Below are 19,361 nucleotides of genomic sequence, written 5' to 3' on the forward strand. Positions count from 1 at the left end.
TACTCTTTGGACTATTTAATAATGGAGGTCAAGCTGAGGAGGAAGAAAGAAACCAACATGAGAAAAGACAGGCCAGGGCCCATACAAAACTGATAACCATTGCTGTCAGCCTTGCTTTTCGACCTCAAGACAACCCAAGAGGGCCAAGAAAGTCCAACTTTCTGTCTGGAGGTAAGGCCAACAAGGAGGAATGCTACAAATGCAAGTCAACTGGCCACTGGGCCCAAGACTGCCAGAAAGAGGTCCCAGGGCCATGCCCAGCCTGCAAACAAACAGGTCATTAGAAGAGGGACTGTCCCAAAGGGAAAGGGGGGGCTCCTGCTCCCAAGATGCCATGACAGATGACAGAGGCAGTGGGGGGACCCTGGCAGTTCCCTCCAATGAGAAGTCTATCTCTATCAAGGAGCTCTGGGTGGTCCTTGACATGACAGGTAAGAAAATAAGTTTTTTAATTGATAGGGGAGCCACTTATCCTGTCCTGATCTCTCATGCTGGGCCTCTCTCCTCCAAAAGCTGTACTGTGACTGGTGTTGATGGAAAGCCTCGCACCCATTTCTTTACTGGGGCTCTCACTTGCCAATTTGACCAGCGGTTGACTTCACATGCCTTTTTAGTTGTACCTGAGTGTCACACCCCACCACCTTCTGAGCTCCCTCAGGGCCATACTCCAGTTAGGAGGCCCCGAATAGCCCCTTATCTTGACTCTAAGACCAGCTGGAATATTAAGGTCCTGTTCCCAGCCATATTCTACAGGCAGTGGACTCTTCAGTATGTGACAAAGTAATCTCTATAACAATTAGCCTTAGACCAGAAGCTGCTTACCCTAACAAGAGATAATATCCCATAAAGTTGGAAGCAAAAAAGGATTTACAACCCCTCATAGATAAATTCTTAAGACATGCCTCTCGGTACCCTACCAGTCTCCATGCAACACTCCTATTCTGCCAATTATTAGGCCAAATGGGGGATATAGTATGGTACAAGGCCTTAGAGCTGTAAACGACAGTGGTCCCTATATATCCCCTCATGGCCAATCCTTATAACAATATTAATCAAAATTTCTGAGAACACTAAATTGTTTACTGTGCTCAACCTCAAGGATGCTTTCTTTTGCATCCACTTCGTCCCTCATCACAGTATCTGTTTGCCTTTGAGTGGACTCAAGCCAAATGCAATAATACACCTGAACTATATTGCCTCAGGGGTTTTAGGTCAGCCCACACTTGTTTACCCAGGCCCTAGGAAAGGAACTTGGAGAAGGTGATGGCACCCTGCTACAGTACACTTGCCTGGAAAATCCCATGGACAGAGGAGCCTGGTGGGCTGCAGTCCATGGGTTCACGAAAAGTCGGACACGACTGAGCGACTTCACTTTCACTTTCATGCATTGGAGAAGGAAATGGCAACCCACTCCAGTGTTCTTGCCTGGAGAATCCCAGGGACGGGGGAGCCTGGTGGGCTGCCATCTATGGGGTCTCACAGAGTTGGACGTGACTGAAGCAACTTAGCAGCAGCAGGAAAGGAACTAAAGGAAATACACCTAAAAGAAGGTGCCATTCTACTGTATGTAGACAATATATTAATATGCAGTCCCTCTATGGAGGACTCAGATCAAAATACCACTGAAGTCCTTATTTCCTTGAGGCCCATGGTTAGCATCTCAGTCTCTAAGACAAAGGTATAAATCTCAAAGCAACAAGTTAAATATCTGGGATATATTATAAATCTCCGAAGTAGACAGTTAACTCAAGATAGAAAAACAAGCTATATTAGGCCTAAGCATTCCAAATACAAAGAAACATATCCATATCTTTTGGAACATGGCAGGATTTTGTAGAATTTGGATTCCAGGATTTGGGCTAATGGCTAAGCCCCTATATAAAGCCACTAAAGCTTTAGATACAGAACCATTACTTTGTAACAGGTAATAGGAAAAGGCAAAAACCATTCATCTTGTCTGTGGGTGAAAAGCAGAAGACAGCTTTTGGGGGTCCTTATACAGAAGCTCAGGGAAGTTCCTCAGCCTATAGGCTACGTTCCCAAGTAACTAGACTCTGTGGCCCTAGGTTGGCTTGGCTGCCTCCAGGCAGGAGCTGTCACCACTTTATTAGTGGAAGAAGCTAACAAGCTCACCTTTGGACAGCCACAGGAAGTACAGACCTTTCATCAAGTACAAGGGATTCTAGAGATAAAAGGCCACCATTAAACTTCCTTGGTACTCCAGTGGTTAAGAATCTGCCTGCCAAAGCAGGGGACACAGGTTTGATCCCTAGTCCAGGAAGATCCTACATGCCTCGGAGCAACTAAGCCCATGCACTGCAACAAGAGAAGCCACCTCAAACAGAAGCCGGCGTGCTGCAACTAGAGAGTCGCCATCCCCACGCTGTCTGCAACTAGAGAAAGCCCATGCATAGCAATGAAGACCCAGTGCAGCCAAAAATAAAGAAATACTTTTTAAAACGTTGTCATTAAATTTACAAAAAAAAAAAAAAAAAAAGGTGATCACCACTGGCTAACTGGAGGCTGCCTCATTAAGTCCCAGGCTCTGCTCCTCGACTCCCCAGAGCTAACCCTCAAAACTTGCCACACTCTTGATCCTACTACATTAATGCCCACCAAAAGCCCATTGCTAACACCTTCTTGCCTTGAAACCCTTGACCAGATCTATGCCTGTAGGTCTGACCTAACAGACTTGTTATTTAGTTGCTAAGTCATATCTGACTCTTTGTGACCCCATGGACTGTAGCCCACCAGGCTCCTCTGTCCGTGGGATTCTCCAGGCAAGAATACTATAGTGGGTAGCCATTTCCTTCTCCAGGGGATCTTCCTGACCCAGGGATTGAACCCATATCTCCTGCATTGGCAGGCAGATTCTTCACCACTGAGCCACCTGGGAAGACTTGACTTAATAGACTAGGGCACAGAAAACCCCGAGGAAGAATTGTTTACTGATGGCAGTAGTTTCATTAAAGATGGAGTCAGGAGGGCAGGGTATGCTACTGTGATCACTCACAGCATCACAGAAGAAAAACCTTGTCACCTAACACTTCAGCCCAAAAGGCTGAATCGATAGCTCTAACCCAAGCCTCAACCCCAGGGAAAGGAAAGATTGTAAATATATACACAGACTCAAAATACGCCTTACTTGTCTTACATGCCCACGCATCTATCTGGAGAAAGAGAGGATTTCTAAATGCAAGAAATTTCCCTATAAAATATGCGGCTAACAGTTTATATCTCATAGAAGTGGTTCAAAAACCAAAACAGATAGCAGTCATCCACTGCCATGGGCACCTAAAGGGAACTTCTCTAATGTCCCAAAAAAACAACAGGGCAGATCAGGAAACAAAGAAAGCAGCCCTGATGTCCCTAATTGTAATGGCTTTAATCCCATCCCTTATCCCTTCTAACATTATACCCAGGTACTCGACTTCCCAAGATACCTGGGCACGAGACAGAGGGGGAACTAAGGGGACAGACAGATGGCTGGGCCATATAGATCGGAAAGTGCTCATACCTCCCTCTGACCAATGAGAAATTATTAAAGGGCTACATGATTCTCTCCATATGCGGAGAGAAGCAATGTCTACAATTGTTTTCTGACTTTTTACAGGGAAAGGGCTCCCAGAGACAATTAAGAGTATTACTCAAGCATGTGCCTTTGCACCACCCATAACCCAGGAGGCAACCCCAAGACTCCCCTTCTTGTTAGCCCAGTACAGTGACATGGGAGACTTATCCCATGAGGATAAGGAAGATGACTGGCAAATAGATTTCACTCAGATGCCCTTCTTCCAGGGCTTCAAATATTCGATTGGCAAAAAAAATTGTTCAGATTTTTTCCTAAGTTGTTATAGAAAAACCTAAATGAACTTTTTGGCCAGCCCAATACTTACTAGGCTTTAAGTATTTTCACTGAACAGACAGAAGCCTCCCTCACTAGAACTGAGAAGGCAACTGAAATGGCTAAGGTGCTTCTAAAAGAAATTATTCCTAGATTCAGATTGCCTCATCACCTTCAGAATGATAATGGACCTTCATTTGTAGCAAAGATGACCCAGTTTTCTCGGGCTTTAGGAACTAAAAACTATCTCCAGTAGGAGAGAGGTTTAAGAGGGAGGGGACACATGTATACCTATGGCTGATTCATGTCGTTTGACAGAAAACAACAAAATTCTGTAAGGCAATTATCCTTCAATCTCCATTCATTCTGAAGACCTCAGGAAAAGTGCAATGGACTAATGATACTCTAAAGAAAACCTTGGGCAAATTCTGTCAGGAAACATCAGAGTTGTGGTATTACCTGCTGCCAATTGTCCTTTTAAGGGTCAGGGCAGCCTGTAAAACAACCACTAAGTTAATAAGCCCTTTTGAAATAACATATAGAAGACCATTCCTTACTCTGGACATGCTAACTGATCCAGAAACCCAGGCTCATCTTAAATACATTATAAACCTAGGCCAGGTCCAGAGGGCTACATAAGAATATGGCAACAGCTTGGGCTGGCGGACCTCGAGGAGCGCGGATGGGGGCCGCATCGCACCAGGAGATGGTGGCAGCGGTGGCCCTGAGCGGCGCCAAGCGGAGCCTTCGGGCCGAGCTGAAGCAGCGTCTGCGGGCGCTGAGGAGCGGCTGCGCCAGTCCCACCTCTTGGCCCAGAAGGTGTTTACTCATAGTGAATGTCAAAAGTCCAAAAGAGTGTCCATCTTTCTGAGCATGCCAGATGAAATTGAGACAGAGGAGATCATCAAAGACATTTTCCGACAAGGCAAAACCTGCTTTATCCCGCGGTACCAGTTGCAGAGCAATCACATGGATATGGTGAAGTTAGTATCACCAGAGGAAATCACGTCACTGCCCAGAACTTCCTGGAACATTCAGCAGCCCAGTGAGGATGAGGTTCTGGAGGAGGCCTTGTCAACAGGGGGACTTGACCTCATCTTCGAGCCTGGTCTCGGGTTCAACAAACAGAGTAACCATTTGGGATGGGGCAAGGGCTACTATGACGCCTACCTGAAGCGCTGTCTGCAGTCCCAGGACGTGAAACCCTACACCCTGGCCTTGGTTTTCAAAGAGCAGATCTGCCTCCAGGTCCCGGTGGATGAGAACGATGTGAAGGTAGACTAAGTGCTTTACGAAGACTCGTGAGCACCTTTGGCTCTGACGACCGCAGCTGAATAATCAAGGTTTTGTGCCAGAAAAAGTCGAATATGTGTATTTTCTCTTTGTCAGAAATTAGTGGAAATTGCACACTAATGTGAATATGGGCTACATTGTTTTTAACGTAAGATACACCTAACATGAAACCAGTTTTAAAAATCAATAGCTGTGTGTGTGATAGAACATTGATTAAAACGGAGGCTATCACCATGTGATTTTCAATTTAACTTTCTGGCCTTAATGTCCCAGGTTGGTCTGTCTGCTTGGTGGTGGTGGTGGTGGTTTAATTGCTCAGTCAAGCCTGACTCTTGGCGATCCCATGGACTATAGCCTGCCATGCTCCTCTGTCTATGGGATTCTCCAGGCAAGAATACTGGGGTGGATTGCCATTACCTCCTCTTGACCCAGGGACTGGACCCAGGTCTCTCACATCACAGGCAGATTTTTTACCACTTGAGCCGTTAGGGAATCCCTGGTTCTGCTTTGAAGTGTAAGTTGAACATTTATGAGGCGCTGTGCTCCAACTCAGAGTGTGAGGGGAAAGGAAATTTATGGGGAATGGACACTGTCATGAAGTCCTATCAGGGGTCTGGGTCAGTCTGGCAGGCACACAGAGACCCAGCAATTACTAAATGACTTGGAGTTTGCTTTGCATTCAAAGTTCCCCAAGAATATTCTCCCCTTTCATCATGGCTTCACTTACTCAACTGGAAATTATGTCTGACGCTTTCTAACATTTGATGGACAACAGACTGAAACCTTTTATGATTTAAATATTTAAATCTGGCTAATGTGTTCCCATCTATGCTGTTCTGGGTGTCAGTCACTGATGAGTTTAAGATCTGGTGTCTTAAAAGGATGCATTTTAATCAGTTCTAATGAGATGGATGAAACTAGAGCCTATTATACAGAGTGAAGTAAGTCAGAAAGAAAAACACCAATATAGTATAATAACACATATAGATGGAATTTAGAAAGATGGTAACGATGACCCTATATGCGAGACAGCAAAAGAGACACAGATATAAAGAACAGACTTTTGGACTCTGTGGGAGAAGGTAAGGGTGGAATGATTTGAGAGAATAGCATTGAAACATGTATATTACGATATGTGAAATAGATCACCAGTCCAAGTTTGATGCATGAAGCAGGGCACTCAAAGCCAGTGCACTGGGACAACCCTGAGGGATGGGATGGGGAGGAGGTGGGAGGGGGTTCTGGATGGGGGACACATGTACGCCCTTAGCTGATTCACATCAATGTATGGCAAAAACCACCACAATATTATAAAGTAATTAGCCTCCAATTAAAATAAATAAGTAAATAAAAAAAAAAGAATATGGCAACAGAGTACAGCCCTCTCCAGATGACACTCCCAGTCACTCTGGTGTAAAGTGAGTGACTCACTTACTTTTAAAGACCTGGAAAAATGAGTCACCTGGCAACCAGCTACTCCCAAAATGGAAGAGTCCTTATCAAGTTGTGCTGAGCACCCTTACAGCAGTTGAACTCCAGGGAATCACCAGCTGGGTTCATCTGTCCAGGATTAAACCTGTCTCCACTGATATGTTACAGGAACCTGAAGACCCACCTTCTAACCATCCCTGTGAATTTGCCCCTCCCTCCGAGTCTCCCTGGGATCTAGAGGACACAGGACAGCCTGAAAATTCCAGGTGGATGAGTGAGCCTCGCCATGAATTGAAGCTCTTCCTCAGAAAGAACAAAAAGACTTGTCAGACCCTAGGCTAAGTACCCATAGCCACTTGTCTTCCTTTCTGCCTCCCAGTATTCCAATCCACTTACAGAATAACTGATATGCTCTGGTAAATTCAGATAACTGTTGTCTTCTTTGCTCTCTCCTTTGCTCTCAGAATTTACTAAACTTCTCTGCCTATGCTGAGTGATTCAAATATGACCCTACTATGAAGTTACTAATTGCCTTAGCTTTTCTACACTTCTTTTCCTTATCCGCAGGATGGATAGACAACTCCCTGGTTCACATTGCCCAAACTCCTGTGTCCTCCACTCAGAATGCTGGATCCATCATAGACCACAGTGACCCACTTGTCCATTCTGTAAGGAATTTTAGCCAAGTTCCTGAGGGAAAATGGTCTTCTACCAGAGACTCAAGGTTCAGAATGGTAATGTACAGAATTAGATTTTTTTTAATTTTCCTATTGAAGAAAATTCAAACGTCTCTTGCCTAACCCTCCCCTTAGCAACAGAAGAATATTAAGTCAAACTGGGAGGATGAAGAACTGACATTAACGTACCCCAGCACTTTGTAATGGCACGTCCCCCCACCCTGCAAGCCAGAACTCCAATTACCTATTTGTGCTCAAACTCAAGCTCACTACCTGATGGAAGAAGGATCCACGTAGGAGAAGCAGATACCAGGATGGAAGCGAATGGAAGGACTTGAGCTTGTAGCTGGAGAATATTTCCATAACAACAAAACTGGTTGGCTAGGCTTTAAAACCTTGGGCAAGTTAGTCAACTGTGCCCCACCAGGTTACATTTTCGTCTGTCAGGTAGATAAAAAACCAGGAGCCACTAATTGCCTACCCAAAACTCCATGCCCACACAATGCATGCTGGGAACCCTGATTATGCCTTTCTCAATCCACTCCTTAAATGAATCCAAGCACTGAGCAAGTTCATTAAAACTGTACACTCAATTAACTCAAGATTTACCTGGTGGCATCCCAGGCAGAGATGCCTATTTCTCTGGGTATGCCTTGTTACCATGGTGGGGAGTAGCTGCCCACCAATATGCCTATGAAACTTGTCTGGGATGCCACCAGTACTGCTAACTCTCTTACTAATTTACCGAGGTCTCTAGATTCACTGGCCAAGTTGGGTGTGTGCAACCAACTGGCCCTGGATTATCTGTTGGTAAAACAAAAAGGGGTATGTACAGTCACCAATACTTTTTATTTAGCTGTGCTGGGTCTTAGTTGCAGCATTCAAGATCTTTGTTGACTGCTCTGGGTCTTAGTTGTGGCATGTGGTATCTTTAGTTGCGACATGTGGGATCTAGTTCCCTGACCAGGGATCAAACCCAGGCCCCATGCATTGCGAGCACAGAGTCTTAACCACTGGACCACCAGGGAAGTCCCACCTTATTGCATGTACATTACCACCTCTTGCCAGGTAGGCAGTGAGAAAACTTGACAACAAGCTACCTTGAATCAGCAGACCATTAGCCACCAATCTTTGATATTCAGTTTGGGCAGGGAAATTGAAAACCGGTTCTCTAACTTGTTCTCCTGGATCCCACAAGGTATTAAAAACTTTCTGACAGGAGGTTTCCATTTTCTTACAACCATCTTCATTTCAGCCATACTGATTTATGTTATATTTTACCTAATGCTTTGCTGTCTTCTATACTGTTGCAAATCTAAGACCTTTCAGTCCAAGGAGGAGGCCTGGGACCAACAGGTTCAAACTCCATTTTAGGAAAAGAGAAATATACTAAATTTTAAGCCTGAGATTAACAAAAATGTGCTGACCTTGTATTATCGCACTTCATCTTCCCAATAAAGATTTCTTAGAGTCTACACATCTCAGGAGGAATTTAAGGCAGGAGATAGATGGGCATCACCCCCCACCTCCAACCAGGGTAAGCAATTTGAGTTGGTTACCTGCACACAGAAATTCCAAAATATCAATATCAGGACAATCAAGAGAGGAGACTGGGCCCTGCCCAGATAAGAGACCACATTTTCCTCATTTATTGATGTCAAAGAGACCTTCCAGACTAGAAAGCTCAGAAGTCAAAAGGGGAGTGATGCTAAGCCACCCATAGTCCTCTTTGGTGGAATGCATCTTGGCTAAGAGGGTGTGTGCACACTTGGGAGGATCTTGAGATTTTAAATACAGACTCAGAATGAGGTAAATCAAAATGAAAACCCAGAAGAAATGCCTCATATAAGTGATTTAAAACTATCACCAGGGCATAAGTCTCACTCAATCTGCCCATGTGTCTATACATACATACTATACACTTTTCCTCCTAATAAACACTTCATTTGTATCACTACTTTTATCTTTGTGGGAATTTCTTCTCTGCAAAGTCAAAGGGCCAGGGCCTTGTCACTGGCCACTGGTCTAGTAGCTAGAATTCAGCACTCTTGCTGCCATGACCTTTGATCTCTAGCTGAGAAATGAAACACTGCTTCAAGCTGCTGCAGGCCAAGGCCACTTAAGATCAGTGATGGGTTGCATGCTTAGTCCATCTTACTCAGAAACTCAAAACCAGGTTTAGGAAGTTATCCTAGGGAAATAATGAAAGATATATGCTAAGAATGTATACTCAAGGATTTTCATCACAGCAGTGCTTACAATAGCTATATACTCTGTTGATCTTTGCATGCAACAGAATCTCGTTGTTTTAACTTAAATCTGACTGATTTAATCAGAAAACACATTTTTTAAAGGGATATTTAGTGGCTTTAAAAAATGCCAAGGAGGACGAGAAACTAGCCTCAAGAGGCTGTGGAGTACAAAAAATGACCAAATTCAAGCCAGTGATGACTGGCCCCTAGCACTGTTGTACACTAGTCCTAATCACTGCCAATCATATTTTTTCCATTAATACTCCCAGAAACCTGATCTTTCTTCCTCTGCCACAAACACCAAGGACAATTTGATAGGGACAGAATGAAGGGAAAAAATAGGTGATTAAATAATCTCACTAGGGCACTGTAAGTAAAAAAAATATGGGAGACCCTCTGTAAGTTAATGATTACTCAAGAAAGCAGGTTTGCTTAACCACAAAACCATGTGACAGAAGTGCAAGACATGCCCCCAAACAATAAAACAATGGTAGCATGAGACTCACATCCAGCCCAGTGAGCTTAGTAAGTTACTGATCCCTAGGACATACTCTCTGCACACATTAAAAACAGTTATTTGTGGACCTAGCTTGACCATGCAGGGGCAAGAAAACTCCCCTGCTCAACCTAGGGGAGGAGCTGATGATGAAAACATGACATCTACTCCAGAAAGACAAAGAAGGTCTTCTCCCCTTACCCACTTTGCCTTTGATTAAATAACTGTAGCCCACTAAGTTCTCAGGGCACAGTATTTCTCACCTACCTTCCTTTCGCCTCACAAGCATCCTATTCTAATGAATCACTTCTTACCTCCCACTTTGCTGTCATTGGATTCTTATTTGCACTGAGACATAAAGAACTACAGTCCTGGAACTCTTCAGAGGCTCCCTGAAATGATACCAGTTGGTTTCAAATTCTCTGCTATTGCTACTTGTTTGTATCCCTCTGACCCATTCACAGTGTCCCTTTGCTATAAAACTCCCACAAGGCCACTGAGGCTTTGCGTTTTTCAATTTCTTTTTACTAATACAAGATAGCTGGGCACTAAAGTATGTAACAAAGGTGATAAAGGCAGTAGGAATTTAGAAGAGAGGGACACTCCAGAGAACATGAGTTGTAGGAGACAGGCTTTTTATAGAAGGTATGGGCAGAGCTGGGTCTTCAAGTAAAACCTCAGAAAGAGGTATCAGTCAATGACTGCTGCACAACTCAACTGAGCATCAACAAAGCATCCTTGAAGAATATTTCTCTCTCATAGACTTACAGGGCTTCCCAGGTGTCTCAGTTGTAAAGAATCTGCCTGCCAATGTCGGAGCTGCAGGAGACAAGGTTCAGTCCCTGGGTCAGAAAGATGCCCTAGAGGAGGAAGTGGCAACTCATTCCCATGTTCCTCCTCATTACAGAGGAGCCTGGCGGGCTATCACTGAGCAACTGAGTACACAAAGTCATGGACTTAAAGCCAAGTGGGGGAGTTCCGCTTCTGATTTTAATTTCACCCTCTCCACAATTTCCCTAAATTCCTGTGGTTTACATCCTCACCTTTCTGAAAGTTTTCAACCCGGCAGCATACATTGTTTGCAGTTACATCAACCTGGCTTCACTGGTTCACACAATACATCTACTCATGTCAAGTATTTGGGGATTTAGCTGCACTTCACCAAGGATTTGAAAGACGATGTGACAGGGTCAGGTCTTGGAACACACGGCCTTCAGCCACCCTGCTAGCTATTCCCTCTTTCTCACTCTCTACCATTCATCTCCACTTCTTCCAAACCCAAATCAACTCACAAATCCTTTTTCTTTCACAGACTATTCTATTCTCACCCAGGCCCCTCAGGGTCTCACCTGTTTCCCAATGACTTTAAAAAGCAGTTCTTTCAAACATATCCAGGGCTTTCTGCAGAAGAACATTTGGCAAATCATGGGTTCTTTCCAAGCAACCATAATTATATGTTTTTCATCTTATCCTTCCAATCAGTTATTCTTTTCCAGTTCTTCTTACTTGAGAATAACTAGACATGCAACAAGCAAATGATCTGTGGAAAATTTAACCTACTTAAAAGGGGAAGAAATGAGATGTGGCTACCTATGTATTATCCCTTGAAGAAGCTTATAAAAGTATAGCCCCAGTAGCCAGGATGCTCTGAGGAGAACCCCATTGGGGAGAACAATGGCTAAAAATAGTACTTGACCTTGGGTATCTGAAAGGAAAAGGATGAAAAATGTTGACCAAAGAGTTTAAAGTGTCTTTGAAGAAAAAAGAAAAGCACACCCACTTTTTAAACCTGCACGGAAGTCACCTTCTGCACTTTCTGGAAAGGAAAAGCTATTCAACCAGTGTACGCTGACAGATAGGCATGACCTTCAAAATAGGCGAGGGGCAGCCCTCCATATACCAAGTGGATGGTAAAGGTAACAGGGCAGCAAGAGAGAATCTCAGATAGCCCAAACACTGGAGAGATCACAAAGTCAATGAACAGATCAGGAGGCAGAGATATCATCATGGGATCAAACCTAAAAAGGTCAGCAGTTACCATCAGCAAAGAAACAGATGTCAGATGGGCTGCAGGTTCTGGAATGGATGACATTTGTGGGAACTAAATGTTCCCACGGAGAAGGCAATGGCAAGCCACTCCAGTACTGTTGCCTAGAAAATTCCATGGATGGAGGAGCCTGGAAGGCTGCAGTCCATGGGGTCGCTACAAGTTGGACGTGACTGAGCGACTTCACTTTCACTTTTCACTTTCACACAATGGAGAAGGCAATGGCAACCCACTCCAGTGTTCTTGCCTGGAGAATCCCAGGGACAGCAGAGCCTGGTGGGCTGCCATCTATGGGGTCACACAGAGTCGGACACGACTGAAGTGACTTAGCAAGCAAATGTTCCCAGAAGGGAATGATGGAGGAAGAATCCCATTACATCTTACTACAAGTGTGTTCACCCATACCAGCACTCTAGCTACCTTGTGATGAAGAGTCTTCTTTAATGAGAGGAAATGGAAGACTCTGAGAGAGGTTTCTCCTTGGCTCTCACACTCCCCAACTGCTGTCTTCCTCTGATCATTACCTTGGGTTTCTCCCCTTGTTCTGAATGAGTTAAGGGCTCCCCAGCTGCTAGGAACTGTGAAGAGCTCAGAAAAGAATGAGACCATAACTATCCAAGCAATCCAGAACCTAGTCAAGGAAATGGGCTAATAAAACATGTTGGGAGGAACGAGATGGTGGAGGATTAGGTGGATGTGGAGTACATGTCTCTCCACAGATACATCAGGAATACACCTTCAGACACAGAAGTGCACACAGGGCACCAGCTGAGGGCAGACAGGAGTACCTGACTAGTGGAAAAGAATACACAGAACCGTGGAAAATCCAGTAGGATGAAGGAACTAGGGGTAAAACACGAGTGTTAGTAGGACTGGACCTGCCCTCGGTGGTGGGTGGGGCGGGGGCGGGGGAGGATGGAAGCAGGGGTCTGATCCCAACACCAGGGCAATTATCTGAGTCAGAGGAGAAACATTTAAGGCTGAGAGTGAAACAGCTGATCTGTGGCAGCCAAATAGAATGAGAATCAGACAGTCCTTGCCACAGCCATACATACCCTGGACAGGGTCGCAGGTCCCCTGGAAGGCGCAGTGACTGGGAGCTGGACTTCAGGGATTGTGGAGCAATCCCAGGGCGAGGGCTGCTGTTGACTGCGGAGACATGGACCAAGGGAATGTGAGCAAGGAGATTGTGGTGGGAAATGCCTGTGGAGGAAAGCCAGGCAGCCGAGGAAGCAAGGCGATACTGCTGAGTCACGTGTAGGGGGTAAAGCCATCACTATAGACTATTTCTCCCCACACACCAGCATCTCGGCAGCTGGACAATAGAGAGGCTGGCCCATCAAACGCCTGACTCACTGAACTACAGAGTGGGACCCCACCGAGGGTGCCACTTTAAATGCCTGATGCACCAATTTACAGAGTAGAACCTCAGCCAAGGGGACCCCTCTAAGTGCCTGACACACCAAACAACAGAGAAGGACCCCAGGCGAAGGAACCCTCTAAGTGCCTGAATGGGCAGAGCTACGGAGAAAAAGTGGCCAAAGAGACCCTCTGATCGCCAGCTACAAGAGGCTCAGAAAAAGACTCTGAGAGGGCCATAACTCCTGCAGTGAAGCAGTCCATGTCTCTACACACTTGGTGCTGCCAAGGGTCCCACAAGCCAAGCAGCTGTGCTACCTTCACGCTCAACTGTCACTGGATCAGAGCTGCCACAACCTTCCCACCAGCTATACAAGCTGCAGATTAAATCCACACAATCAACAATGCACACTCTCTGTCTATGGAATATATAAAAGGACATTGAGAGCTCTCACAAAAATCTTGCATCTATGCATGCAGGGTTGCTTCAGTCGTGTCCAACTCTTTGTGACCCTGTAGACTGTGGCCTGCCAGGCTTCTCCGTCAGGGGGCTTCTCCAGGCAAGAATACCGGAGCGTACTGGCCAATACTGGTTGCCATACTCTTCTAGAGCACTATATTTCCTGCTGCCCTAGCCGCCAACTCCCCTGAGTACCTGCTGCTGCCAGAGCCCCTGCGACCCAAGCAGCTGCCCCACCTCCACACCTGGCCCTCACAGGGGCAAACCCAAGCCCTCCAGGGAAGCCTCAGGAGCAAACCCCAGTGGATGACCCATATGGAGGGGTGGAAATAAAACTGCAATTGAAACCCAGGGGCAGTGTGACTGAGGAAGAAGACCCAAAACCTTCCCACCAGCTGTACAAGCTGCAGATTAAATCCACATGATCAACTATGCAGACTCTGTGTCTATGGGATATATTAAAGGTCATTGAGAGCTCCCACAAAAGAAAGTGCACTAGTTCTGACAGCTGTGGACATTGGAAGTAAGAACACACAGGAGAAGGACCAAATTAGAATCTGAGCTGCCCCCACAGCAGGTCCAGAGATCAGCAGTGTTGGAGGGCATCCTATGGAGGTGAAGTAGACTGCAACTCCTAGAGAGGGAAAGGACTCTGACAGCAGTGACTCAAGAAAAGCATTTATTATTCTTATGTTTAGATTTGTTCTGCAGATTCTTTTGGATTTTTTTTTTCTTTTTTCTTTCCCTCTCTGTTGTAGTTGTCAATTTTATTGGCACTATGAAATCTAATTAAGCTTTTGAGCTTTTTTTTTCTCCTCAGTCACATTTTTTATTGTTGTTATAAACCTCTGCCTCAGGCTTTTGCAATTCTGTGGAGTTTTCCTTTTTTTTTTTTTTAATTCTCTTTAATTTTAATTTTCAATTTTTAAACCTATGATTTTTTTTAATACATTTATTCCTTTGTTTGCTTTTCCTACTGCTCTTTTCCCCTTGCAGTTAATCTTCAATGTACATAAGTCTTCTTTATATACCTCAATTTAATTTTGCACATCTATTCGTTCTTCCTTTTCTTTCCTCTCAACATATGTGTTAGTTTTGTTTTCATTACTCTATTCCCCAATTGGCACCTTACTTTAGTTTTGTTTTCCAGTTTGTGCTTTAGATAGTTTTGTTCTAAATGGTAGATATAATTTTGGTTTCGTTTGCTGGGTCAATCTATTGTACTTTATTTTTGTTGGACTGTTTTGATTTTGCTTAAGGGTGTATATGTATATGTGTATATTCAGTCACACTTTTTATTTTTATTATAATCCTCTGCCTCTATGTTGGGCTTTTGCAATTCTATGGAGTTTTCCTTTTTTCTTTCTTCTTCCTTTTTTCCCCCTCTTTCTTATATTTTTAATTTTTTAAACATTATTTTTTCCTACATTTATTCCTTTGTTTGCCTTTCCTACTGTTCTTTTCCCCTTTCAGTTAATCTTTAATGTATATAAATCTTCTTCATCTACCTCTGTTTAACTTTGCATGTCTATTCTTTCTTTCTTTCCTTTCCTCTCAACATAAGTGTTAGTTTTGTTTTCATTGTTTTATTCCCCACTTGACACCTTGCTTTAGTTTTGTCTTCCAGTTTGTGCTTTAGTTTTGTTCTTAAATGGTAAATATAATTTTTGATTTCCTTTGTTCACCGGGTCAATCTATTGTACTTTATTTTTGTTGGACTGTTTTGACTTTGTTCACATGTGTATATTTATATGTGTATATTCCATTATTTTAATTACTCTTTGCCTGATTTTGTAACTGCCATTTGTCTGGGGTTCCGCTTTGGTTTCTCGTTCTTGAGTATTTGTTTTAATCTCACTTAATGCCATAACAAACCACTTGTGGAATCTTTGTTCCTGACCAGGGATCAAGTCCTGAGCCTTGAGAGTGGGAGCACTGACTCCAAGACCCTAGACTTTCAGAGAACTAACCCTAGGGAGCATCAAATAGTGAGAACCTACACAAAGGAAACTACTTGAATCCAAGATCCAGCATCACCCAACCACCAGTAGCACCCTGTGCAGGATACCTCATTTAAACAACAAACAAAACAAAAATACAAACCCTATCATCAGCAGACAGGATTACCACCTCACTCAGCCTTGCCCATCAAAGGAAAATCAAACAACAACAACAACAAAACAAAACTTAGCACAAATCTCACCCTATACAAAGCTTACACAAATCACTGGACCAATCTTAGGAGGGCAAAGGAAGAAAGAATTCAACTTTGAAGGCTGGAAAAAGGAGACCTCAAACACATAAGTTAAAAAAAAAAAAGAAAAGGCAGAGAAATACTACACAAATGAAAGAACGAACTAGAAACACAAAAGTCCAAATAAATGAAGAGGAAATAGGCAAATTACCTGAAAAAGAATTCAGAATAATAACAGTAAAGATGATCAAAAACCTTGAAAACAAAATTGAGAAAATGCAAGAATCAATTAACAAAGACCTAGAAGAATTAAAGAATAAACACACAGAGACAAACATCACAATTACTGAAATTAAAAATACTCTAGAAGGAATCAATAGCAAAATATCTGAAGCAGAAGAACAAATCAGTGAGTTGGAAGATAAAATGGTGGAAATAACTTCTAAAGAGCAGAATAAAGTAAAAAGAATGAAAAGAACTGAGGATAGTCTCAGAGACCTCTGGGACAATATCAAACACACCAACATTTGAATTATAGGGGTCCCAGAAGAAGAAGAGAAAAAGAAAGGGTATGAGAAAAATTTTTAAGAGAGTATAGTTGAAAATTTCCCCAACATGGAAAAGGAAATAGTCAATCAAGTCCAAGAGGCACAAAGAGTCCCATACAAGATAAACCCAAGGAGAAACATGCCATAGACACATACTAATCAAACTAACAAAGACTAAACACAAAGAAAGAATATTAAAAACCACAAGGGAGAAGCAAGTAACATATAGGGAAACCCCATATATTTAACAGCTTATTTTTTAACAGAAACTCTGCAGGCCAGAAGGGAATGGAAGGATATATTTAAAGTACTGAAAGGGAAAAATCTACAACCAAGATTACTGTCCCCAGCAAGGAGCTCATTCAAAATTGATGAAGGGAAAAAAGGCTTCTCAGATAAGCAAAAGTTAAGAGAATTCAGTACCACCAAACCAGCTTTACAACAAATGTTAAAGGGACTTACATAGTCAAGAAATACAAGAGAAGAAAAAAGATCTAAAAAAATCAACCCCAAATAATTAAGAAAATGGCAATAGTAACATACATATCAATAACTACGTTAAATGTAAATGGACTAAATGCTCCAACTAAAAGACACAGACTGGCTGGATGGATACAAAAACAAGATCCATATATATGCTCTCTACAAGAAACCCACGTCAGACCTAAAGACACATGTAGATTGAAAGTGAGAGGATGGAAAAATATTTTCCATGAAAATGGGAAGCAAAAGAAAGCTGGAGTAGCAATTCTCATATCAGACAAAATAGACCTTAAAATAAAGATTACAAGAGATAAGGAAGGACACTACATAATGATCAAGGGATTAATTCAAGAGGAAGACATAACAATTGTAAATATCTATGCACCCAACACAGAGAAGGAAATGGCAACCCACTCCAGTGTTCTTGCCTGGAGAATCCCAGGGATGGGGGAGCCTGGTGGGCTGCTGTCTCTGGGGTCGCACAGAGTCGGACACGACTGAAGCAACTTAGCAGCATACACCCAACATAGGAGCACCTCAATGCATAAGACAAACACTAACAGACATAAAAGGAGAAATTTACAGTAACACAATAATAGTAGGAGACTTTAACACCCCACTCACACCAATGGACAGATCATCAAAACAGAAAATAACACAAGTCTTAAATGATACATTAGGTGAGATGGATCTCATTGATATCTTCAGGGCATTCCATACAAATGCAGAAGAATACATCTTCTCAAGTACACGTGGAACATTCTCCAGGATAGACCACATCTTGGGTCACAAATCAAAGCTCGGTAAATTTAAGAAAACTGAAATCATATCAAGCATCTTCTCTGACCACAAATGCTATGAGACTAGATATCAATTACAAGGAAAAAACTGTAAGAAACACAAACACATGGAGATTAAACAACATGCTTATATAAAACCAACAGGTTACTGAAGAAATCAAAAGGAAAATCAAAAAATTTCTAGAAACAAATGACAATGAGAATATGACAACTCAAAACCTATGGGATGCAGCAAAAGCAATTCTAAGAGGGAAGTTTATAGCAATACAATCCTACCTCAAGAAACAAGAAAAACATCAAATAGACAACCTAACTTTACACCTAAAACAACTGGAAAAAGAAGAAAAAAAACCCCAAAGTTAGTAGAAGGAAAGAAATCATAAATATCTGAGCAGAGATAAATAAAAAGGAAATGAAAGAAACAATAGTAAAGATTAATAAAACTAAAAGCTGGTTCTTTGAGAAGATAAACAAAATTGACAATCAATTAACAAATGAGTTAGCCAGACTCATCAAGGAAAAAAGAGAGAAGACTCAAATCAACAAAATTAGAAATGAAAAAGGAGAGGTTACCACAGACAATGCAGAAACACAAAGGATTATAAGAGACTGTTATGAACAACTATGTGGCAATAAAATGATAAAGTGGAAGAAATGGGCAGATTCTTAGAAAAGTTCAATCTTCCAAGATTGAACCAGGAAGAAATAGAAATTATGAACAACCCAATTACAAGCACTGAAATTGAAGCGGTGGTCAAAAACCTCCCAAAAGGCAAAAGCCCAGGACCAGATAGCTTCACAGGAGAATTCTATCAAACGTTTAGAGAAGAGCTAATGCCTATCCTTCTAAAACTCTTTCAAAAAATTGCAGAGGAAGGAACACTTCCAAACTCATTCTACAAGGCCACCATCACCCTGATACCAAAACCAGACAAAGACAACACAAAAAATGAAAACCACAAGCCAATATCACTGATAAACATAGATGCAAAAATCCTTAGCAAAATTTTAGCAAACAGAATTCAGCAACGCCTCAAAAAGCATATCCATCATGATCAAGTTGGGTTTATTCCAGGGATGCAAAGATTCTACAATATACACAAATCAATCAATGTGATACACCATATTAACAAGTTGAAAGATAAAAACCATATAATCTCAATAGATGCAGAAAAAGCCTTTGACAAAATTCAGCACCCATTTATGATTAAAACTCTTTTCAAAAAATGGGCATAGAAGAAACCTACCTCAACATAGTAAAGGCTATATATGATAAGCCTACAGCAAACATTATTCTCAATGGTGAAAAACTGAAAGCATTCCCCTAAGATCAGGAACAAGACAAGGGTGTCCACTTTTACCACTGTTATTCAACATAGTTCTGGAAGTCCTAGCTACAGCAATCGGAGAAGAAAAAGAAATGAATCCAGATTGAAAAAGAAGGAGTAAAGTTCTCACTGATTGCAGATGACATGAT

The 19,361-nt window shown here is 42.6% G+C and overlaps 1 protein-coding gene and 1 pseudogene across 4 annotated transcripts in view; one reads left to right on the top strand and one right to left on the bottom strand.

Annotated features, from left to right (window-relative positions):
- Positions 1-19,361, bottom strand: part of LOC147348121 (uncharacterized) — a 182,562-nt gene that overhangs the window by 45,619 nt on the left and 117,582 nt on the right. Inside the window, exon 3 of one of the 3 annotated variants that reach the window (XR_015151062.1) lies at positions 13,095-13,189. The exons of the other annotated variants lie outside the window; for them this stretch is intronic. The gene's annotated coding sequence lies outside the window, so the exon portion shown is untranslated. Of the gene's footprint in view, positions 1-13,094; positions 13,190-19,361 lie in introns of those variants that run through there. 3 annotated transcript variants of the gene reach the window in all.
- Positions 4,551-5,197, top strand: LOC147348123 (5-formyltetrahydrofolate cyclo-ligase pseudogene; annotated as a pseudogene). The gene has a single exon (XR_015151052.1). The product of XR_015151052.1 is annotated as a 5-formyltetrahydrofolate cyclo-ligase pseudogene (transcript).

Source organism: Bos grunniens, chromosome 22 (genome assembly GCF_055505025.1).
Source record: "Bos grunniens cultivar Pamir isolate PY7600 chromosome 22, Bosgru_T2T1.0, whole genome shotgun sequence".
Lineage (NCBI taxonomy): Eukaryota > Metazoa > Chordata > Mammalia > Artiodactyla > Bovidae > Bos > Bos grunniens.